This window comes from Rhinolophus sinicus, chromosome 10 (assembly GCF_057876585.1).
Source record: "Rhinolophus sinicus isolate RSI-liver-muscle chromosome 10, RSI-T2T, whole genome shotgun sequence".
NCBI classification, from domain to species: domain Eukaryota; kingdom Metazoa; phylum Chordata; class Mammalia; order Chiroptera; family Rhinolophidae; genus Rhinolophus; species Rhinolophus sinicus.
Window position 1 is genome coordinate 19,267,672 of NC_142510.1, and position 22,584 is coordinate 19,290,255.

The following is a 22,584-nucleotide window of genomic DNA, read 5'->3' on the forward strand; positions in this document are numbered from 1 at the left end:
TCGCAGGGCTCCCTCTCGCTCCCCGACCCTGCCGCCGCCGCAACCCCCAACGCCCAAGCCCAGGGCTGCCTGCCGGCGCAGGCCTCCACCAGGCTCTCTCCATCCCAGGACGTGCCGGTGCTTTGCACCTCTCCCCGAGCCCAGGGCACGCCCATCCCTGCGCCTGCCCTCGGGTCCCGACACACACGATCGGCGTGACCTCGGGCAAACGGGACGCCCACACGCCCCGCCCCACCGGAGTCTTCTGTCTCCGCTGGCAGGCACCTCGCCCCACACCCCCGCGCGCCCCTCCCGTCTCCCACAAGAGCCAGGAGCCCTCCCTTCCCGCCGGCCACGGTGTCCCTGAAACACAGGGCACAAAGAGCCGGGACAAACCAGGGGACGGCGGGAGCAGCACCCCAACACACCACGCGACATCGACTCCAGGGGAGACCACCACAAGGGCAGAGCAGGCACGCAGGCACACAACCCTCACAACCAGGGTGCCTGGGGGTGCCACTCTCCTCCCGCGGGCGGGTGCCTGGGCGGGGCTCAGAGACCACAGGCCCTCCGGAGACCCTGGCGGGCCGCCCCGGAGGCTTCAATGGTGACTGCCAACGCCAGGGCAATGCCTCCTTAGAGGAGCCCAGCCCCGGGCACGACCACACTCCGGTGGAGGAGCCGCCACTTCAACACAGCCTCAGTGCGTCTGTAACACTCCGTGTGCCCGCCTGTGCGTCCCTCCCACCCTCCCCCACCCCATATCTGTCAGGCTCTGAGAGGTGCCTGTTGGGCCCTGGCTCTGGCTCAGGAGCTCTCTCCCCGCGTGCCAGCCCCCTCTTTCTCTGTCTCTGTCCATGTCTCTCTGTATGTCTAGATACATACATGTACATATACGTGTATATTTCCATCTCGCTCCCTCTTACTCCTCCTCCCGTTCTGTCTGTCTGTCCCTGTCCTGCGGGGACTCTAGCCCCTCTGCCCGCACAAGAATGCAGGATTTGGCGAGGCCAAGAGGGAACACCAACAGACCACGGATAGGGGGCTCATAGCACCATGTCTCACGGGCGGCTGGCTTGGAGACTCGGCAAGCCGGAGCCGCCCGATCCCCAGCCTGCCGGCCGATTCTCTGCCAACCAACAGACCCGCCAACTTACCGACCCACCAAGCCGGCCAACTGCAGTCCGCGCCCCTCTGCAATTTGCAGTCCACAATCCGCGCTTCCTAGCTTGGCCACCGCAGCTCTGCCGGTGGCCAATGGCCAACTGGCAACAGCTGATGGCCAAGCGGTCACGGCTGATATCCATGCAGCCCCCACGCAGCACCCCTCCACGCGAGGCCCAGAGCCTGGAAAGTGCTCTCTGCGAGTCTGTCCCCACAGTCCCCGTCGGTCTCTCTCCGCCTCTCTCTTGCTCTGTCTCTGGCCTTCTCTCATCCTCTCTCTCACCTCCCTGGGTCAGGAGAGGTGACGTGTAGCCAGTGAAGTGAACAGTGATCGGGCGGGACGCCGGTCGCTGACGAGGGGCGAGAACCCAGAAAGAAGGCTGTGTGAGGAAGGGTGGCGGCGGACTGGAGGTGCTGCCCCCTGGTGGCGGGTGGCTCTCCCTGGCTTTGGGCCAGTGGGTGGGGCCGGCCAGGGCCAGGGCCTGGGTTGCACGTCCCTAGGGTGGAGGGGACTGAGAGGACCCTGCGACCCCCTCGGTGGCCCTGAGAGGTGGGGACAGCACAGCAGCAAGGGGGGTGTGCGGTTGTGGGGCTGGGGGGAGATGAGAGGGGTTGGGGTAGGGGGGCGGGGTAAAAGCCCTTCGGGGCCTGGGGAGGCCCAGGATGCCAGGGCGCCCAGACATATGTCACAGTCAGGGAAGTGACGGAGGCCCGTTAGAGCCACTGGGGGGCGCGAAGGGGCCTCGCTGCGGGCCAGGAGTAGCCCGTCGCCCACACCAGCGGCGTCCGGAGGAGGCGGGGAGCTGGCGGGAGGCGCTCGGGCAGACGTGCTCGCCACCCGAGCGGCCCAGCAGCATGGCGTGCGCTCAGAAGCAGGTCGGGAGCAGGCTCTTGGAGTGCCGGGAGCCGGGTCCCAGCGCCTAAGGCCACACCACCCTGCACGCGCCAGATCTCGTCTGATCTCGGGAGCTAAGCAGGGAGGGGCCTGGTTAGTACTTGGATGGGAGACCGCCTGGGAATAGCTGCAGGCTTTTGCTCGCCTCTCCTTTTGCATCGCCGCCCCGGCGTGGCTCCCTGCGAACCCCTGCCGCCCCTTGCCTCTCTGCAGCCGCCCAGCCAGCCGAAGGTCCCCCTGACCAGCAGAGGGTTAGCCGCCAGGCACTACAAGCTGGCAGCCCCGGCCGCACACCAGGCCCGTCGGCCAGGGCTCCCCCGCACACCCTCTTCTCAGTCCTCTTCAGTCCCGGAGGCTGTCATCTCGATCCCTTCGCCGACCTTCGATCGCCGCCACCGCCAACAGCGCTGCCCTCGCCCCCGCCGCCACCGCCAAATCCGCCGCCATCACCGCGCTCCCCACACCCCCCTCCAGCGCTGCCCTCACCCCTGCCCCCGCCCTCGCCACCGCCATCGCTGTACTGCTTCAATCTCCCGCCTCTGCTCTCCCCTCCTCCGCCGCCAGCACCGCCCTCTTCCCCGCTACCGCCGCCGCCGGCGCCGGCGCCAACCCTCCCCGCGCCCAGCGCCCGCCGACACAGCCCCCAACGCTGCCGCCGCCTCCATCGCCGACCTCGCAACCCTCCCGCGCCGCTGCCGCCGACGCCGCCAACGCTGCTCGCGATCAGCCCCCGCTTCTCCCGCCGCCGCCGCGATCACCGCGCTCCCCACCCCCTCCGCCAGCGCTGCCCTCGCCCCCTCCCCCGCCCCCGCCGCCGCCATCGCCGTACTCCCTCAAACTCCCTCCTCTGCTCTCCCCACCTCGGCCGCCAGCACCGCGCTCCCCATCCCCGCCGCCAGTGCTGCCCTGTTCCCCACCCCCGCCCCCGCCGCCGCCATTGCCGCACTCCCTCAATCTCCCTCCTCTGCTCTCCCCGCCTCCAGCACCGCCATCTCCCCCGCCTCCGCCCCAGCCCCCGCCGCCGCCGCCGCCACCATCGCCATACTCCCTCAATCTCCCGCCTCTGCTCTCCCGGCCTCCTCCGCCCCCGCCGCCGCCGCCGCCGCCGCCGCCGCCGCCGCCGCCGCCCCCCCCTCCGCAGCCGCCCAAGCCGCCTCCGCGGGGTCCTCCCACAACTCCCAAGCCCAGGGTTGCCTGCTGGTGCAGGCCTCCCCCAGCCTTGGGGGTGCGGTTGTTGGTAAACCTGGTGGCGGTAGGGGGGCGGGGTGTATGGCGGTCTGGGTCCGGGGAGTCCCAGGATGCCAGAGTTCCACGAATTCTGGCACCATCAGGGAAGTGGCAGTGTCCCATGGAGCCTCGGGTGGCGCGAAGGGGCCTCGCTGCCGGCCAGGAGTAGCCCGCCGCCCACGCCTGGGGCATTCGGAAGAGGCGGGGAGCCGGACTGGGAGGGGGACGCGGTGCTGGCAGAGCCGGCCAGCATGTCGATGCTCACCACCGGAGCCGCGCATCTGCATGGCGCGCGCTCACGAGGCAGGCCGGGAGCAGGCTCTTGGGGCGCGGGGAGCCGAGTCCCATCGTCTATGGCCGTACCACCCTGAACGCGCCCGATCTCCTCTGATCTCGGGAGCTAAGCAGGGAGGGGCCTGGTTAGTGCTTGGATGGGAGACCGCCTGGGAATACCTGTAGGCTTTTGCTCGCCTCTCCTTTTGCGCCGCCGCCCCTGCGTGGCTCCCTCCGAACCCCTGCCGCCCCTTGCCCCTCTGCAGCCGCCCATCCAGCCGAAGGTCCCCCTGGCCAGAGGCCGGTCAGCCACCCGGCGCTACAAGCTGGCAGCCCCGGCCGCACACCAGGCCCGTCGGCCAGGGCTCACCCCCACACCCTCTTCTTAGTCCTCTTCGCCGAGGCAGGCAGTCAGCCAGCAGCAGTTAGCCGAGCCTGTGTCTCCGCCGGCAGGCACCTCTCCCCACACCCCCGCGCGCCCCCTCCCATCGCCCACAAGAGCCAGGAACCCTCCCTTCCCGCAGTGGCCCCAACACACAGGGTACAAAGAGCCGGGACAAAGCAGGGGACTGAGGGAGCAGCACCCCAACACACCGCACGCCCTCGGACTCCAGGAGAGACCACCACAAGGGGAAGTGCAGGCACGCAGGCACACAACACTCTCAACCAGGGTGCCTGTGGGCTGCCACTCTCCTCCCGCGGGGCGGGGGGTTCCTGGGCGGGGCTCGGAGCCCACTGGCCCTCCCGCCCGGCCCGGGGGCTTCAAGGGTGACTTTCAATGCCCGGGCACTGCCTCCTTAGTGGAGCCCAGCCACGGGCATGACCACACTTCGGTTGAGAAGCTGCCACTTCAAAGCAGCGTCAGTGCGTCTGTCCCAGTCCGTGTGCCCGCTTGTGCGTCCCTCCCCCCTCCCCCACCCCATGTCTCTCTGGCTCTGTGACGTGCCTGTTGGGCTCTGGCTCTGGCTCAGGAGCTCTCTCCCCGCGTGCCAGCCCCCTCTTTCTCTGTCTCTGTCCATGTCTCTCTGTATGTCTAGGTACATACAGGTACATATAGGTGTATATTTCGATCTCGCTCCCTCTTTCTCCTCCTCCCGTTCTCTCTGTCGGTCCCTGTCCTGCGGGGACTCTAGTCCCTCTGCCCGCACAAGAACGCAGGATATGGCGAGGCCAAGAGGGAACACCAACAGAGCCACGGATAGGGGGCTCATAGCACTATGTCTCACGGGCGGCTGGCTCGGAGACACGGCAAGCCGGAGCCGCCCGATCCCCAACCTGTCGGCCGCTTCTCTGCCAACCCACCGACACACCGCCCGTCGACCCGCCAAGCGGGCCCACTGCAATCCGCGCCCCTCTGCAATTTGCAGTCCACCATCCGCGCTTCCTAGCTTGGCCACCGCAGCTCCTCCGGTGGCCAGTGGCCAATTGGCAACAGCTGATGGCCAAGCGGTCACAGCTGATGACCATGCAGCCCCCAAGCAGCACCCCTCCACGCGAGGCCCAGAGCCTGGAGAGTGCTCTCTGCGAGTCTGTCCCCACAGTCCCCGTCTGTCTCTCTCCGCCTCTCTCTTGCTCCGTCTCTGGCCTTCTCTCATCCTCTCTCTCACCTCCCTGGGTCAGGAGAGGTGACGTGTAGCCAGTGAAGGGACCGGACATCGGGCGGGGCTCCGGTCGCTGACGAGGGTTCCAGGGCCCAGACTGAAGGCTTGTGACGAAGGGTGGCTGCAGACTGGAGATGCTGCACCCTGGTGGCGCGGGTGGCTCTCCCTGGCTTTGGGCCTGTGGATGGGTCCGGTCAGGGCCAGGGCCTGGGTTGCACGTCCCTAGGGCCGGAGGGGACTGAGAGGACCCTGCGACCCCCTCGGTGGCCCTGAGAGGTGGGGACAGCACAGCAGCAAGGGGGGTGTGCGGTTGTGTGGCTGGGGGGAGATTTGAGGGGTTGGGGTAGGGGGACGGGGTAAAAGCCCTTCGGGGCCTGGGGAGGCCCAGGATGCCAGGGCGCCCAGACATATGTCACAGTCAGGGAAGTGACAGAGGCCCGTGGAGCCACTGGGGGGCGCGAAGGTGCCTCGCTGCGGGCCAGGAGTAGCCCGTCGCCCACACCAGCGGCGTCCGGAGGAGGCGGGGAGCGGGCGGGAGCCGCTCAGGCAGACGTGCTCGCCACCCTAGCGGCCCAGCAGCACGGCGCGCGGTCAGAGGCAGGCCGGGAGCAGGCTCTTGGGGCGCGGGGAGCCGGGTCCCAGCGTCTAGGGCCATACCACCCTGAACGCGCCCGATCTCCTCTGATCTCGGGAGCTAAGCAGGGCGGGGCCTGGTTAGTACTTGGATGGGAGACCGCCTGGGAATAGCTGCAGGCTTTTGCTCGCCTCTCCTTTTGCGCCGCCGCCCCGGCGTGGCTCCCTCCGAACCCCTGCCGCACCTTGCCCCTCTGCAGCCGCCCAGGCAGCCGAAGGTCCCCCTGGCCAGAGGAGGGTCAGTCGCCCAGCACTACAAGCTCGCATCCCCGGCCGCACACCAGGCCTGTCGGCCAGGGCTCCCCCCCACTCCCTCTTCTTAGTGCTCTTCGCCAAGGCAGGCCCTCAGCCTGCAGCAGTCAGCCGCCTCTCGGTCGCCGCCACCGCCATCGCAGGGCTCCCTCTCGCTCCCCGACCCTGCCGCCGCCGCAACCCCCAACGCCCAAGCCCAGGGCTGCCTGCCGGCGCAGGCCTCCACCAGGCTCTCTCCATCCCAGGACGTGCCGGTGCTTTGCACCTCTCCCCGAGCCCAGGGCACGCCCATCCCTGCGCCTGCCCTCGGGTCCCGACACACACGATCGGCGTGACCTCGGGCAAACGGGACGCCCACACGCCCCGCCCCACCGGAGTCTTCTGTCTCCGCTGGCAGGCACCTCGCCCCACACCCCCGCGCGCCCCTCCCGTCTCCCACAAGAGCCAGGAGCCCTCCCTTCCCGCCGGCCACGGTGTCCCTGAAACACAGGGCACAAAGAGCCGGGACAAACCAGGGGACGGCGGGAGCAGCACCCCAACACACCACGCGACATCGACTCCAGGGGAGACCACCACAAGGGCAGAGCAGGCACGCAGGCACACAACCCTCACAACCAGGGTGCCTGGGGGTGCCACTCTCCTCCCGCGGGCGGGTGCCTGGGCGGGGCTCAGAGACCACAGGCCCTCCGGAGACCCTGGCGGGCCGCCCCGGAGGCTTCAATGGTGACTGCCAACGCCAGGGCAATGCCTCCTTAGAGGAGCCCAGCCCCGGGCACGACCACACTCCGGTGGAGGAGCCGCCACTTCAACACAGCCTCAGTGCGTCTGTAACACTCCGTGTGCCCGCCTGTGCGTCCCTCCCACCCTCCCCCACCCCATATCTGTCAGGCTCTGAGAGGTGCCTGTTGGGCCCTGGCTCTGGCTCAGGAGCTCTCTCCCCGCGTGCCAGCCCCCTCTTTCTCTGTCTCTGTCCATGTCTCTCTGTATGTCTAGATACATACATGTACATATACGTGTATATTTCCATCTCGCTCCCTCTTACTCCTCCTCCCGTTCTGTCTGTCTGTCCCTGTCCTGCGGGGACTCTAGCCCCTCTGCCCGCACAAGAATGCAGGATTTGGCGAGGCCAAGAGGGAACACCAACAGACCACGGATAGGGGGCTCATAGCACCATGTCTCACGGGCGGCTGGCTTGGAGACTTGGCAAGCCGGAGCCGCCCGATCCCCAGCCTGCCGGCCGATTCTCTGCCAACCAACAGACCCGCCAACTTACCGACCCACCAAGCCGGCCAACTGCAGTCCGCGCCCCTCTGCAATTTGCAGTCCACAATCCGCGCTTCCTAGCTTGGCCACCGCAGCTCTGCCGGTGGCCAATGGCCAACTGGCAACAGCTGATGGCCAAGCGGTCACGGCTGATATCCATGCAGCCCCCACGCAGCACCCCTCCACGCGAGGCCCAGAGCCTGGAAAGTGCTCTCTGCGAGTCTGTCCCCACAGTCCCCGTCGGTCTCTCTCCGCCTCTCTCTTGCTCTGTCTCTGGCCTTCTCTCATCCTCTCTCTCACCTCCCTGGGTCAGGAGAGGTGACGTGTAGCCAGTGAAGTGAACAGTGATCGGGCGGGACGCCGGTCGCTGACGAGGGGCGAGAACCCAGAAAGAAGGCTGTGTGAGGAAGGGTGGCGGCGGACTGGAGGTGCTGCCCCCTGGTGGCGGGTGGCTCTCCCTGGCTTTGGGCCAGTGGGTGGGGCCGGCCAGGGCCAGGGCCTGGGTTGCACGTCCCTAGGGTGGAGGGGACTGAGAGGACCCTGCGACCCCCTCGGTGGCCCTGAGAGGTGGGGACAGCACAGCAGCAAGGGGGGTGTGCGGTTGTGGGGCTGGGGGGAGATGAGAGGGGTTGGGGTAGGGGGGCGGGGTAAAAGCCCTTCGGGGCCTGGGGAGGCCCAGGATGCCAGGGCGCCCAGACATATGTCACAGTCAGGGAAGTGACGGAGGCCCGTTAGAGCCACTGGGGGGCGCGAAGGGGCCTCGCTGCGGGCCAGGAGTAGCCCGTCGCCCACACCAGCGGCGTCCGGAGGAGGCGGGGAGCTGGCGGGAGGCGCTCGGGCAGACGTGCTCGCCACCCGAGCGGCCCAGCAGCATGGCGTGCGCTCAGAAGCAGGTCGGGAGCAGGCTCTTGGAGTGCCGGGAGCCGGGTCCCAGCGCCTAAGGCCACACCACCCTGCACGCGCCAGATCTCGTCTGATCTCGGGAGCTAAGCAGGGAGGGGCCTGGTTAGTACTTGGATGGGAGACCGCCTGGGAATAGCTGCAGGCTTTTGCTCGCCTCTCCTTTTGCATCGCCGCCCCGGCGTGGCTCCCTGCGAACCCCTGCCGCCCCTTGCCTCTCTGCAGCCGCCCAGCCAGCCGAAGGTCCCCCTGACCAGCAGAGGGTTAGCCGCCAGGCACTACAAGCTGGCAGCCCCGGCCGCACACCAGGCCCGTCGGCCAGGGCTCCCCCGCACACCCTCTTCTCAGTCCTCTTCAGTCCCGGAGGCTGTCATCTCGATCCCTTCGCCGACCTTCGATCGCCGCCACCGCCAACAGCGCTGCCCTCGCCCCCGCCGCCACCGCCAAATCCGCCGCCATCACCGCGCTCCCCACACCCCCCTCCAGCGCTGCCCTCACCCCTGCCCCCGCCCTCGCCACCGCCATCGCTGTACTGCTTCAATCTCCCGCCTCTGCTCTCCCCTCCTCCGCCGCCAGCACCGCCCTCTTCCCCGCTACCGCCGCCGCCGGGGCCGGCGCCAACCCTCCCCGCGCCCAGCGCCCGCCGACACAGCCCCCAACGCTGCCGCCGCCTCCATCGCCGACCTCGCAACCCTCCCGCGCCGCTGCCGCCGACGCCGCCAACGCTGCTCGCGATCAGCCCCCGCTTCTCCCGCCGCCGCCGCGATCACCGCGCTCCCCACCCCCTCCGCCAGCGCTGCCCTCGCCCCCTCCCCCGCCCCCGCCGCCGCCATCGCCGTACTCCCTCAAACTCCCTCCTCTGCTCTCCCCACCTCGGCCGCCAGCACCGCGCTCCCCATCCCCGCCGCCAGTGCTGCCCTGTTCCCCACCCCCGCCCCCGCCGCCGCCATTGCCGCACTCCCTCAATCTCCCTCCTCTGCTCTCCCCGCCTCCAGCACCGCCATCTCCCCCGCCTCCGCCCCAGCCCCCGCCGCCGCCGCCGCCACCATCGCCATACTCCCTCAATCTCCCGCCTCTGCTCTCCCGGCCTCCTCCGCCCCCGCCGCCGCCGCCGCCGCCGCCGCCGCCGCCGCCGCCCCCCCCTCCGCAGCCGCCCAAGCCGCCTCCGCGGGGTCCTCCCACAACTCCCAAGCCCAGGGTTGCCTGCTGGTGCAGGCCTCCCCCAGCCTTGGGGGTGCGGTTGTTGGTAAACCTGGTGGCGGTAGGGGGGCGGGGTGTATGGCGGTCTGGGTCCGGGGAGTCCCAGGATGCCAGAGTTCCACGAATTCTGGCACCATCAGGGAAGTGGCAGTGTCCCATGGAGCCTCGGGTGGCGCGAAGGGGCCTCGCTGCCGGCCAGGAGTAGCCCGCCGCCCACGCCTGGGGCATTCGGAAGAGGCGGGGAGCCGGACTGGGAGGGGGACGCGGTGCTGGCAGAGCCGGCCAGCAGGTCGATGCTCACCACCGGAGCCGCGCATCTGCATGGCGCGCGCTCACGAGGCAGGCCGGGAGCAGGCTCTTGGGGCGCGGGGAGCCGAGTCCCATCGTCTATGGCCGTACCACCCTGAACGCGCCCGATCTCCTCTGATCTCGGGAGCTAAGCAGGGAGGGGCCTGGTTAGTGCTTGGATGGGAGACCGCCTGGGAATACCTGTAGGCTTTTGCTCGCCTCTCCTTTTGCGCCGCCGCCCCTGCGTGGCTCCCTCCGAACCCCTGCCGCCCCTTGCCCCTCTGCAGCCGCCCATCCAGCCGAAGGTCCCCCTGGCCAGAGGCCGGTCAGCCACCCGGCGCTACAAGCTGGCAGCCCCGGCCGCACACCAGGCCCGTCGGCCAGGGCTCACCCCCACACCCTCTTCTTAGTCCTCTTCGCCGAGGCAGGCAGTCAGCCAGCAGCAGTTAGCCGAGCCTGTGTCTCCGCCGGCAGGCACCTCTCCCCACACCCCCGCGCGCCCCCTCCCATCGCCCACAAGAGCCAGGAACCCTCCCTTCCCGCAGTGGCCCCAACACACAGGGTACAAAGAGCCGGGACAAAGCAGGGGACTGAGGGAGCAGCACCCCAACACACCGCACGCCCTCGGACTCCAGGAGAGACCACCACAAGGGGAAGTGCAGGCACGCAGGCACACAACACTCTCAACCAGGGTGCCTGTGGGCTGCCACTCTCCTCCCGCGGGGCGGGGGGTTCCTGGGCGGGGCTCGGAGCCCACTGGCCCTCCCGCCCGGCCCGGGGGCTTCAAGGGTGACTTTCAATGCCCGGGCACTGCCTCCTTAGTGGAGCCCAGCCACGGGCATGACCACACTTCGGTTGAGAAGCTGCCACTTCAAAGCAGCGTCAGTGCGTCTGTCCCAGTCCGTGTGCCCGCTTGTGCGTCCCTCCCCCCTCCCCCACCCCATGTCTCTCTGGCTCTGTGACGTGCCTGTTGGGCTCTGGCTCTGGCTCAGGAGCTCTCTCCCCGCGTGCCAGCCCCCTCTTTCTCTGTCTCTGTCCATGTCTCTCTGTATGTCTAGGTACATACAGGTACATATAGGTGTATATTTCGATCTCGCTCCCTCTTTCTCCTCCTCCCGTTCTCTCTGTCGGTCCCTGTCCTGCGGGGACTCTAGTCCCTCTGCCCGCACAAGAACGCAGGATATGGCGAGGCCAAGAGGGAACACCAACAGAGCCACGGATAGGGGGCTCATAGCACTATGTCTCACGGGCGGCTGGCTCGGAGACACGGCAAGCCGGAGCCGCCCGATCCCCAACCTGTCGGCCGCTTCTCTGCCAACCCACCGACACACCGCCCGTCGACCCGCCAAGCGGGCCCACTGCAATCCGCGCCCCTCTGCAATTTGCAGTCCACCATCCGCGCTTCCTAGCTTGGCCACCGCAGCTCCTCCGGTGGCCAGTGGCCAATTGGCAACAGCTGATGGCCAAGCGGTCACAGCTGATGACCATGCAGCCCCCAAGCAGCACCCCTCCACGCGAGGCCCAGAGCCTGGAGAGTGCTCTCTGCGAGTCTGTCCCCACAGTCCCCGTCTGTCTCTCTCCGCCTCTCTCTTGCTCCGTCTCTGGCCTTCTCTCATCCTCTCTCTCACCTCCCTGGGTCAGGAGAGGTGACGTGTAGCCAGTGAAGGGACCGGACATCGGGCGGGGCTCCGGTCGCTGACGAGGGTTCCAGGGCCCAGACTGAAGGCTTGTGACGAAGGGTGGCTGCAGACTGGAGATGCTGCACCCTGGTGGCGCGGGTGGCTCTCCCTGGCTTTGGGCCTGTGGATGGGTCCGGTCAGGGCCAGGGCCTGGGTTGCACGTCCCTAGGGCCGGAGGGGACTGAGAGGACCCTGCGACCCCCTCGGTGGCCCTGAGAGGTGGGGACAGCACAGCAGCAAGGGGGGTGTGCGGTTGTGTGGCTGGGGGGAGATTTGAGGGGTTGGGGTAGGGGGACGGGGTAAAAGCCCTTCGGGGCCTGGGGAGGCCCAGGATGCCAGGGCGCCCAGACATATGTCACAGTCAGGGAAGTGACAGAGGCCCGTGGAGCCACTGGGGGGCGCGAAGGTGCCTCGCTGCGGGCCAGGAGTAGCCCGTCGCCCACACCAGCGGCGTCCGGAGGAGGCGGGGAGCGGGCGGGAGCCGCTCAGGCAGACGTGCTCGCCACCCTAGCGGCCCAGCAGCACGGCGCGCGCGGTCAGAGGCAGGCCGGGAGCAGGCTCTTGGGGCGCGGGGAGCCGGGTCCCAGCGTCTAGGGCCATACCACCCTGAACGCGCCCGATCTCCTCTGATCTCGGGAGCTAAGCAGGGCGGGGCCTGGTTAGTACTTGGATGGGAGACCGCCTGGGAATAGCTGCAGGCTTTTGCTCGCCTCTCCTTTTGCGCCGCCGCCCCGGCGTGGCTCCCTCCGAACCCCTGCCGCACCTTGCCCCTCTGCAGCCGCCCAGGCAGCCGAAGGTCCCCCTGGCCAGAGGAGGGTCAGTCGCCCAGCACTACAAGCTCGCATCCCCGGCCGCACACCAGGCCTGTCGGCCAGGGCTCCCCCCCACTCCCTCTTCTTAGTGCTCTTCGCCAAGGCAGGCCCTCAGCCTGCAGCAGTCAGCCGCCTCTCGGTCGCCGCCACCGCCATCGCAGGGCTCCCTCTCGCTCCCCGACCCTGCCGCCGCCGCAACCCCCAACGCCCAAGCCCAGGGCTGCCTGCCGGCGCAGGCCTCCACCAGGCTCTCTCCATCCCAGGACGTGCCGGTGCTTTGCACCTCTCCCCGAGCCCAGGGCACGCCCATCCCTGCGCCTGCCCTCGGGTCCCGACACACACGATCGGCGTGACCTCGGGCAAACGGGACGCCCACACGCCCCGCCCCACCGGAGTCTTCTGTCTCCGCTGGCAGGCACCTCGCCCCACACCCCCGCGCGCCCCTCCCGTCTCCCACAAGAGCCAGGAGCCCTCCCTTCCCGCCGGCCACGGTGTCCCTGAAACACAGGGCACAAAGAGCCGGGACAAACCAGGGGACGGCGGGAGCAGCACCCCAACACACCACGCGACATCGACTCCAGGGGAGACCACCACAAGGGCAGAGCAGGCACGCAGGCACACAACCCTCACAACCAGGGTGCCTGGGGGTGCCACTCTCCTCCCGCGGGCGGGTGCCTGGGCGGGGCTCAGAGACCACAGGCCCTCCGGAGACCCTGGCGGGCCGCCCCGGAGGCTTCAATGGTGACTGCCAACGCCAGGGCAATGCCTCCTTAGAGGAGCCCAGCCCCGGGCACGACCACACTCCGGTGGAGGAGCCGCCACTTCAACACAGCCTCAGTGCATCTGTAACACTCCGTGTGCCCGCCTGTGCGTCCCTCCCACCCTCCCCCACCCCATATCTGTCAGGCTCTGAGAGGTGCCTGTTGGGCCCTGGCTCTGGCTCAGGAGCTCTCTCCCCGCGTGCCAGCCCCCTCTTTCTCTGTCTCTGTCCATGTCTCTCTGTATGTCTAGATACATACATGTACATATACGTGTATATTTCCATCTCGCTCCCTCTTACTCCTCCTCCCGTTCTGTCTGTCTGTCCCTGTCCTGCGGGGACTCTAGCCCCTCTGCCCGCACAAGAATGCAGGATTTGGCGAGGCCAAGAGGGAACACCAACAGACCACGGATAGGGGGCTCATAGCACCATGTCTCACGGGCGGCTGGCTTGGAGACTCGGCAAGCCGGAGCCGCCCGATCCCCAGCCTGCCGGCCGATTCTCTGCCAACCAACAGACCCGCCAACTTACCGACCCACCAAGCCGGCCAACTGCAGTCCGCGCCCCTCTGCAATTTGCAGTCCACAATCCGCGCTTCCTAGCTTGGCCACCGCAGCTCTGCCGGTGGCCAATGGCCAACTGGCAACAGCTGATGGCCAAGCGGTCACGGCTGATATCCATGCAGCCCCCACGCAGCACCCCTCCACGCGAGGCCCAGAGCCTGGAAAGTGCTCTCTGCGAGTCTGTCCCCACAGTCCCCGTCGGTCTCTCTCCGCCTCTCTCTTGCTCTGTCTCTGGCCTTCTCTCATCCTCTCTCTCACCTCCCTGGGTCAGGAGAGGTGACGTGTAGCCAGTGAAGTGAACAGTGATCGGGCGGGACGCCGGTCGCTGACGAGGGGCGAGAACCCAGAAAGAAGGCTGTGTGAGGAAGGGTGGCGGCGGACTGGAGGTGCTGCCCCCTGGTGGCGGGTGGCTCTCCCTGGCTTTGGGCCAGTGGGTGGGGCCGGCCAGGGCCAGGGCCTGGGTTGCACGTCCCTAGGGTGGAGGGGACTGAGAGGACCCTGCGACCCCCTCGGTGGCCCTGAGAGGTGGGGACAGCACAGCAGCAAGGGGGGTGTGCGGTTGTGGGGCTGGGGGGAGATGAGAGGGGTTGGGGTAGGGGGGCGGGGTAAAAGCCCTTCGGGGCCTGGGGAGGCCCAGGATGCCAGGGCGCCCAGACATATGTCACAGTCAGGGAAGTGACGGAGGCCCGTTAGAGCCACTGGGGGGCGCGAAGGGGCCTCGCTGCGGGCCAGGAGTAGCCCGTCGCCCACACCAGCGGCGTCCGGAGGAGGCGGGGAGCTGGCGGGAGGCGCTCGGGCAGACGTGCTCGCCACCCGAGCGGCCCAGCAGCATGGCGTGCGCTCAGAAGCAGGTCGGGAGCAGGCTCTTGGAGTGCCGGGAGCCGGGTCCCAGCGCCTAAGGCCACACCACCCTGCACGCGCCAGATCTCGTCTGATCTCGGGAGCTAAGCAGGGAGGGGCCTGGTTAGTACTTGGATGGGAGACCGCCTGGGAATAGCTGCAGGCTTTTGCTCGCCTCTCCTTTTGCATCGCCGCCCCGGCGTGGCTCCCTGCGAACCCCTGCCGCCCCTTGCCTCTCTGCAGCCGCCCAGCCAGCCGAAGGTCCCCCTGACCAGCAGAGGGTTAGCCGCCAGGCACTACAAGCTGGCAGCCCCGGCCGCACACCAGGCCCGTCGGCCAGGGCTCCCCCGCACACCCTCTTCTCAGTCCTCTTCAGTCCCGGAGGCTGTCATCTCGATCCCTTCGCCGACCTTCGATCGCCGCCACCGCCAACAGCGCTGCCCTCGCCCCCGCCGCCACCGCCAAATCCGCCGCCATCACCGCGCTCCCCACACCCCCCTCCAGCGCTGCCCTCACCCCTGCCCCCGCCCTCGCCACCGCCATCGCTGTACTGCTTCAATCTCCCGCCTCTGCTCTCCCCTCCTCCGCCGCCAGCACCGCCCTCTTCCCCGCTACCGCCGCCGCCGGGGCCGGCGCCAACCCTCCCCGCGCCCAGCGCCCGCCGACACAGCCCCCAACGCTGCCGCCGCCTCCATCGCCGACCTCGCAACCCTCCCGCGCCGCTGCCGCCGACGCCGCCAACGCTGCTCGCGATCAGCCCCCGCTTCTCCCGCCGCCGCCGCGATCACCGCGCTCCCCACCCCCTCCGCCAGCGCTGCCCTCGCCCCCTCCCCCGCCCCCGCCGCCGCCATCGCCGTACTCCCTCAAACTCCCTCCTCTGCTCTCCCCACCTCGGCCGCCAGCACCGCGCTCCCCATCCCCGCCGCCAGTGCTGCCCTGTTCCCCACCCCCGCCCCCGCCGCCGCCATTGCCGCACTCCCTCAATCTCCCTCCTCTGCTCTCCCCGCCTCCAGCACCGCCATCTCCCCCGCCTCCGCCCCAGCCCCCGCCGCCGCCGCCGCCACCATCGCCATACTCCCTCAATCTCCCGCCTCTGCTCTCCCGGCCTCCTCCGCCCCCGCCGCCGCCGCCGCCGCCGCCGCCGCCGCCGCCGCCGCCGCCCCCCCCTCCGCAGCCGCCCAAGCCGCCGCCGCGGGGTCCTCCCACAACTCCCAAGCCCAGGGTTGCCTGCTGGTGCAGGCCTCCCCCAGCCTTGGGGGTGCGGTTGTTGGTAAACCTGGTGGCGGTAGGGGGGCGGGGTGTATGGCGGTCTGGGTCCGGGGAGTCCCAGGATGCCAGAGTTCCACGAATTCTGGCACCATCAGGGAAGTGGCAGTGTCCCATGGAGCCTCGGGTGGCGCGAAGGGGCCTCGCTGCCGGCCAGGAGTAGCCCGCCGCCCACGCCTGGGGCATTCGGAAGAGGCGGGGAGCCGGACTGGGAGGGGGACACGGTGCTGGCAGAGCCGGCCAGCAGGTCGATGCTCACCACCGGAGCCGCGCATCTGCATGGCGCGCGCTCACGAGGCAGGCCGGGAGCAGGCTCTTGGGGCGCGGGGAGCCGAGTCCCATCGTCTATGGCCGTACCACCCTGAACGCGCCCGATCTCCTCTGATCTCGGGAGCTAAGCAGGGAGGGGCCTGGTTAGTGCTTGGATGGGAGACCGCCTGGGAATACCTGTAGGCTTTTGCTCGCCTCTCCTTTTGCGCCGCCGCCCCTGCGTGGCTCCCTCCGAACCCCTGCCGCCCCTTGCCCCTCTGCAGCCGCCCATCCAGCCAAAGGTCCCCCTGGCCAGAGGCCGGTCAGCCACCCGGCGCTACAAGCTGGCAGCCCCGGCCGCACACCAGGCCCGTCGGCCAGGGCTCACCCCCACACCCTCTTCTTAGTCCTCTTCGCCGAGGCAGGCAGTCAGCCAGCAGCAGTTAGCCGAGCCTGTGTCTCCGCCGGCAGGCACCTCTCCCCACACCCCCGCGCGCCCCCTCCCATCGCCCACAAGAGCCAGGAACCCTCCCTTCCCGCAGTGGCCCCAACACACAGGGTACAAAGAGCCGGGACAAAGCAGGGGACTGAGGGAGCAGCACCCCAACACACCGCACGCCCTCGGACTCCAGGAGAGACCACCACAAGGGGAAGTGCAGGCACGCAGGCACACAACACTCTCAACCAGGGTGCCTGTGGGCTGCCACTCTCCTCCCGCGGGGCGGGGGGTTCCTGGGCGGGGCTCGGAGCCCACTGGCCCTCCCGCCCGGCCCGGGGGCTTCAAGGGTGACTTTCAATGCCCGGGCACTGCCTCCTTAGTGGAGCCCAGCCACGGGCATGACCACACTTCGGTTGAGAAGCTGCCACTTCAAAGCAGCGTCAGTGCGTCTGTCCCAGTCCGTGTGCCCGCTTGTGCGTCCCTCCCCCCTCCCCCACCCCATGTCTCTCTGGCTCTGTGACGTGCCTGTTGGGCTCTGGCTCTGGCTCAGGAGCTCTCTCCCCGCGTGCCAGCCCCCTCTTTCTCTGTCTCTGTCCATGTCTCTCTGTATGTCTAGGTACATACAGGTACATATAGGTGTATATTTCGATCTCGCTCCCTCTTTCTCCTCCTCCCGTTCTCTCTGTCGGTCCCTGTCCTGCGGGGACTCTAGTCCCTCTGCCCGCACAAGAACGCAGGATATGGCGAGGCCAAGAGGGAACACCAACAGAGCCACGGATAGGGGGCTCATAGCACTATGTCTCACGGGCGGCTGGCTCGGAGACACGGCAAGCCGGAGCCGCCCGATCCCCAACCTGTCGGCCGCTTCTCTGCCAACCCACCGACACACCGCCCGTCGACCCGCCAAGCGGGCCCACTGCAATCCGCGCCCCTCTGCAATTTGCAGTCCACCATCCGCGCTTCCTAGCTTGGCCACCGCAGCTCCTCCGGTGGCCAGTGGCCAATTGGCAACAGCTGATGGCCAAGCGGTCACAGCTGATGACCATGCAGCCCCCAAGCAGCACCCCTCCACGCGAGGCCCAGAGCCTGGAGAGTGCTCTCTGCGAGTCTGTCCCCACAGTCCCCGTCTGTCTCTCTCCGCCTCTCTCTTGCTCCGTCTCTGGCCTTCTCTCATCCTCTCTCTCACCTCCCTGGGTCAGGAGAGGTGACGTGTAGCCAGTGAAGGGACCGGACATCGGGCGGGGCTCCGGTCGCTGACGAGGGTTCCAGGGCCCAGACTGAAGGCTTGTGACGAAGGGTGGCTGCAGACTGGAGATGCTGCACCCTGGTGGCGCGGGTGGCTCTCCCTGGCTTTGGGCCTGTGGATGGGTCCGGTCAGGGCCAGGGCCTGGGTTGCACGTCCCTAGGGCCGGAGGGGACTGAGAGGACCCTGCGACCCCCTCGGTGGCCCTGAGAGGTGGGGACAGCACAGCAGCAAGGGGGGTGTGCGGTTGTGTGGCTGGGGGGAGATTTGAGGGGTTGGGGTAGGGGGACGGGGTAAAAGCCCTTCGGGGCCTGGGGAGGCCCAGGATGCCAGGGCGCCCAGACATATGTCACAGTCAGGGAAGTGACAGAGGCCCGTGGAGCCACTGGGGGGCGCGAAGGTGCCTCGCTGCGGGCCAGGAGTAGCCCGTCGCCCACACCAGCGGCGTCCGGAGGAGGCGGGGAGCGGGCGGGAGCCGCTCAGGCAGACGTGCTCGCCACCCTAGCGGCCCAGCAGCACGGCGCGCGCGGTCAGAGGCAGGCCGGGAGCAGGCTCTTGGGGCGCGGGGAGCCGGGTCCCAGCGTCTAGGGCCATACCACCCTGAACGCGCCCGATCTCCTCTGATCTCGGGAGCTAAGCAGGGCGGGGCCTGGTTAGTACTTGGATGGGAGACCGCCTGGGAATAGCTGCAGGCTTTTGCTCGCCTCTCCTTTTGCGCCGCCGCCCCGGCGTGGCTCCCTCCGAACCCCTGCCGCACCTTGCCCCTCTGCAGCCGCCCAGGCAGCCGAAGGTCCCCCTGGCCAGAGGAGGGTCAGTCGCCCAGCACTACAAGCTCGCATCCCCGGCCGCACACCAGGCCTGTCGGCCAGGGCTCCCCCCCACTCCCTCTTCTTAGTGCTCTTCGCCAAGGCAGGCCCTCAGCCTGCAGCAGTCAGCCGCCTCTCGGTCGCCGCCACCGCCATCGCAGGGCTCCCTCTCGCTCCCCGACCCTGCCGCCGCCGCAACCCCCAACGCCCAAGCCCAGGGCTGCCTGCCGGCGCAGGCCTCCACCAGGCTCTCTCCATCCCAGGACGTGCCGGTGCTTTGCACCTCTCCCCGAGCCCAGGGCACGCCCATCCCTGCGCCTGCCCTCGGGTCCCGACACACACGATCGGCGTGACCTCGGGCAAACGGGACGCCCACACGCCCCGCCCCACCGGAGTCTTCTGTCTCCGCTGGCAGGCACCTCGCCCCACACCCCCGCGCGCCCCTCCCGTCTCCCACAAGAGCCAGGAGCCCTCCCTTCCCGCCGGCCACGGTGTCCCTGAAACACAGGGCACAAAGAGCCGGGACAAACCAGGGGACGGCGGGAGCAGCACCCCAACACACCACGCGACATCGACTCCAGGGGAGACCACCACAAGGGCAGAGCAGGCACGCAGGCACACAACCCTCACAACCAGGGTGCCTGGGGGTGCCACTCTCCTCCCGCGGGCGGGTGCCTGGGCGGGGCTCAGAGACCACAGGCCCTCCGGAGACCCTGGCGGGCCGCCCCGGAGGCTTCAATGGTGACTGCCAACGCCAGGGCAATGCCTCCTTAGAGGAGCCCAGCCCCGGGCACGACCACACTCCGGTGGAGGAGCCGCCACTTCAACACAGCCTCAGTGCGTCTGTAACACTCCGTGTGCCCGCCTGTGCGTCCCTCCCACCCTCCCCCACCCCATATCTGTCAGGCTCTGAGAGGTGCCTGTTGGGCCCTGGCTCTGGCTCAGGAGCTCTCTCCCCGCGTGCCAGCCCCCTCTTTCTCTGTCTCTGTCCATGTCTCTCTGTATGTCTAGATACATACATGTACATATACGTGTATATTTCCATCTCGCTCCCTCTTACTCCTCCTCCCGTTCTGTCTGTCTGTCCCTGTCCTGCGGGGACTCTAGCCCCTCTGCCCGCACAAGAATGCAGGATTTGGCGAGGCCAAGAGGGAACACCAACAGACCACGGATAGGGGGCTCATAGCACCATGTCTCACGGGCGGCTGGCTTGGAGACTCGGCAAGCCGGAGCCGCCCGATCCCCAGCCTGCCGGCCGATTCTCTGCCAACCAACAGACCCGCCAACTTACCGACCCACCAAGCCGGCCAACTGCAGTCCGCGCCCCTCTGCAATTTGCAGTCCACAATCCGCGCTTCCTAGCTTGGCCACCGCAGCTCTGCCGGTGGCCAATGGCCAACTGGCAACAGCTGATGGCCAAGCGGTCACGGCTGATATCCATGCAGCCCCCACGCAGCACCCCTCCACGCGAGGCCCAGAGCCTGGAAAGTGCTCTCTGCGAGTCTGTCCCCACAGTCCCCGTCGGTCTCTCTCCGCCTCTCTCTTGCTCTGTCTCTGGCCTTCTCTCATCCTCTCTCTCACCTCCCTGGGTCAGGAGAGGTGACGTGTAGCCAGTGAAGTGAACAGTGATCGGGCGGGACGCCGGTCGCTGACGAGGGGCGAGAACCCAGAAAGAAGGCTGTGTGAGGAAGGGTGGCGGCGGACTGGAGGTGCTGCCCCCTGGTGGCGGGTGGCTCTCCCTGGCTTTGGGCCAGTGGGTGGGGCCGGCCAGGGCCAGGGCCTGGGTTGCACGTCCCTAGGGTGGAGGGGACTGAGAGGACCCTGCGACCCCCTCGGTGGCCCTGAGAGGTGGGGACAGCACAGCAGCAAGGGGGGTGTGCGGTTGTGGGGCTGGGGGGAGATGAGAGGGGTTGGGGTAGGGGGGCGGGGTAAAAGCCCTTCGGGGCCTGGGGAGGCCCAGGATGCCAGGGCGCCCAGACATATGTCACAGTCAGGGAAGTGACGGAGGCCCGTTAGAGCCACTGGGGGGCGCGAAGGGGCCTCGCTGCGGGCCAGGAGTAGCCCGTCGCCCACACCAGCGGCGTCCGGAGGAGGCGGGGAGCTGGCGGGAGGCGCTCGGGCAGACGTGCTCGCCACCCGAGCGGCCCAGCAGCATGGCGTGCGCTCAGAAGCAGGTCGGGAGCAGGCTCTTGGAGTGCCGGGAGCCGGGTCCCAGCGCCTAAGGCCACACCACCCTGCACGCGCCAGATCTCGTCTGATCTCGGGAGCTAAGCAGGGAGGGGCCTGGTTAGTACTTGGATGGGAGACCGCCTGGGAATAGCTGCAGGCTTTTGCTCGCCTCTCCTTTTGCATCGCCGCCCCGGCGTGGCTCCCTGCGAACCCCTGCCGCCCCTTGCCTCTCTGCAGCCGCCCAGCCAGCCGAAGGTCCCCCTGACCAGCAGAGGGTTAGCCGCCAGGCACTACAAGCTGGCAGCCCCGGCCGCACACCAGGCCCGTCGGCCAGGGCTCCCCCGCACACCCTCTTCTCAGTCCTCTTCAGTCCCGGAGGCTGTCATCTCGATCCCTTCGCCGACCTTCGATCGCCGCCACCGCCAACAGCGCTGCCCTCGCCCCCGCCGCCACCGCCAAATCCGCCGCCATCACCGCGCTCCCCACACCCCCCTCCAGCGCTGCCCTCACCCCTGCCCCCGCCCTCGCCACCGCCATCGCTGTACTGCTTCAATCTCCCGCCTCTGCTCTCCCCTCCTCCGCCGCCAGCACCGCCCTCTTCCCCGCTACCGCCGCCGCCGCCGGCGCCAACCCTCCCCGCGCCCAGCGCCCGCCGACACAGCCCCCAACGCTGCCGCCGCCTCCATCACCGACCTCGCAACCCTCCCGCGCCGCTGCCGCCGACGCCGCCAACGCTGCTCGCGATCAGCCCCCGCTTCTCCCGCCGCCGCCGCCAGGATCACCGCGCTCCCCACCCCCTCCGCCAGCGCTGCCCTCGCCCCCTCCCCCGCCCCCGCCGCCGCCATCGCCGTACTCCCTCAAACTCCCTCCTCTGCTCTCTCCCCCTGGGCCGCCAGCACCGCGCTCCCCATCCCCGCCGCCAGTGCTGCCCTCTTCCCCACCCCCGCCCCTGCCGCCGCCATTGCCGCACTCCCTCAATCTCCCTCCTCTGCTCTCCCCGCCTCCAGCACCGCCATCTCCCCCTCCTCCGCCCCAGCCCCCGCCGCCGCCGCCACCATCGCCATACTCCCTCAATCTCCCGCGTCTGCTCTCCCGGCCTCCTCCGCCCCAGCCGCCGCCGCCGCCACCGCCGCCACCGCAGCCCCCCCCTCCGCAGCCGCCCAAGCCGCCGCGGCGGGGTCCTCCCACAACTCCCAAGCCCAGGGTTGCCTGCTGGTGCAGGCCTCCCCCAGCCTTGGGGGTGCGGTTGTTGGTGAACCTGGTGGCGGTAGGGGGGCGGGGTGTATGGCGGTCTGGGTCCGGGGAGTCCCAGGATGCCAGAGTTCCACGACTTCTGGCACCATCAGGGAAGTGGCAGTGTCCCATGGAGCCTCGGGTGGCGCGAAGGGGCCTCGCTGCCGGCCAGGAGTAGCCCGCCGCCCACGCCAGGGGCATTCGGAAGAGGCGGGGAGCCGGACTGGGGGGGGGGACGCGGTGCTGGCAGAGCCGGCCAGCAGGTCGATGCTCGCCACCGGAGCCGCGCATCTGCATGGCGCGCGCTCACGAGGCAGGCCGGGAGCAGGCTCTTGGGGCGCGGGGAGCCGAGTCCCATCGTCTACGGCCATACCACCCTGAACACGCCCGATCTCCTCTGATCTCGGGAGCTAAGCAGGGAGGGGCCCGGTTAGTACTTGGATGGGAGACCGCCTGGGAATACCTGTAGGCTTTTGCTCGCCTCTCCTTTTGCGCCGCCCCCCCTGCGTGGCTGCCTCCGAACCCCTGCCGCCCCTTGCCCCTCTGCAGCCGCCCATCCAGCCGAAGGTCCCCCTGGCCAGAGTCCGGTCAGCCACCCGGCGCTACAAGCTGGCAGCCCCGGCCGCACACCAGGCCCGTCGGCCAGGGCTCACCCCCACACCCTCTTCTTAGTCCTCTTCGCCGAGGCAGGCAGTCAGCCAGCAGCAGTTAGCCGAGCCTGTGTCTCCGCCGGCAGGCACCTCTCCCCACCCCCCCGCGCGCCCCCTCCCATCGCCCACAAGAGCCAGGAACCCTCCCTTCCCGCGGTGGCCCCAACACACAGGGTACAAAGAGCCGGGACAAAGCAGGG

General features: G+C 69.0%; 11 pseudogenes; all 11 read left to right on the plus strand.

Annotated features, from left to right (window-relative positions):
* The first annotated feature begins 2,061 nt into the window (after positions 1 to 2,061).
* LOC148757028 (5S ribosomal RNA) lies at positions 2,062 to 2,181 on the plus strand (annotated as a pseudogene).
* A 1,433-nt stretch (positions 2,182 to 3,614) lies between these two features.
* On the plus strand, positions 3,615 to 3,734 carry LOC148757029 (5S ribosomal RNA; annotated as a pseudogene).
* Positions 3,735 to 5,782: 2,048 nt separating this feature from the next.
* LOC148757030 (5S ribosomal RNA) lies at positions 5,783 to 5,902 on the plus strand (annotated as a pseudogene).
* Positions 5,903 to 8,222: 2,320 nt separating this feature from the next.
* LOC148757031 (5S ribosomal RNA) lies at positions 8,223 to 8,342 on the plus strand (annotated as a pseudogene).
* A 1,430-nt stretch (positions 8,343 to 9,772) lies between these two features.
* On the plus strand, positions 9,773 to 9,892 carry LOC148757032 (5S ribosomal RNA; annotated as a pseudogene).
* Positions 9,893 to 11,942: 2,050 nt separating this feature from the next.
* LOC148757033 (5S ribosomal RNA) lies at positions 11,943 to 12,062 on the plus strand (annotated as a pseudogene).
* Positions 12,063 to 14,382: 2,320 nt separating this feature from the next.
* On the plus strand, positions 14,383 to 14,502 carry LOC148757034 (5S ribosomal RNA; annotated as a pseudogene).
* A 1,436-nt stretch (positions 14,503 to 15,938) lies between these two features.
* Positions 15,939 to 16,058, plus strand: LOC148757035 (5S ribosomal RNA; annotated as a pseudogene).
* Positions 16,059 to 18,108: 2,050 nt separating this feature from the next.
* Positions 18,109 to 18,228, plus strand: LOC148757036 (5S ribosomal RNA; annotated as a pseudogene).
* Positions 18,229 to 20,548: 2,320 nt separating this feature from the next.
* On the plus strand, positions 20,549 to 20,668 carry LOC148757037 (5S ribosomal RNA; annotated as a pseudogene).
* Positions 20,669 to 22,093: 1,425 nt separating this feature from the next.
* On the plus strand, positions 22,094 to 22,213 carry LOC148757038 (5S ribosomal RNA; annotated as a pseudogene).
* Positions 22,214 to 22,584: the final 371 nt, after the last annotated feature.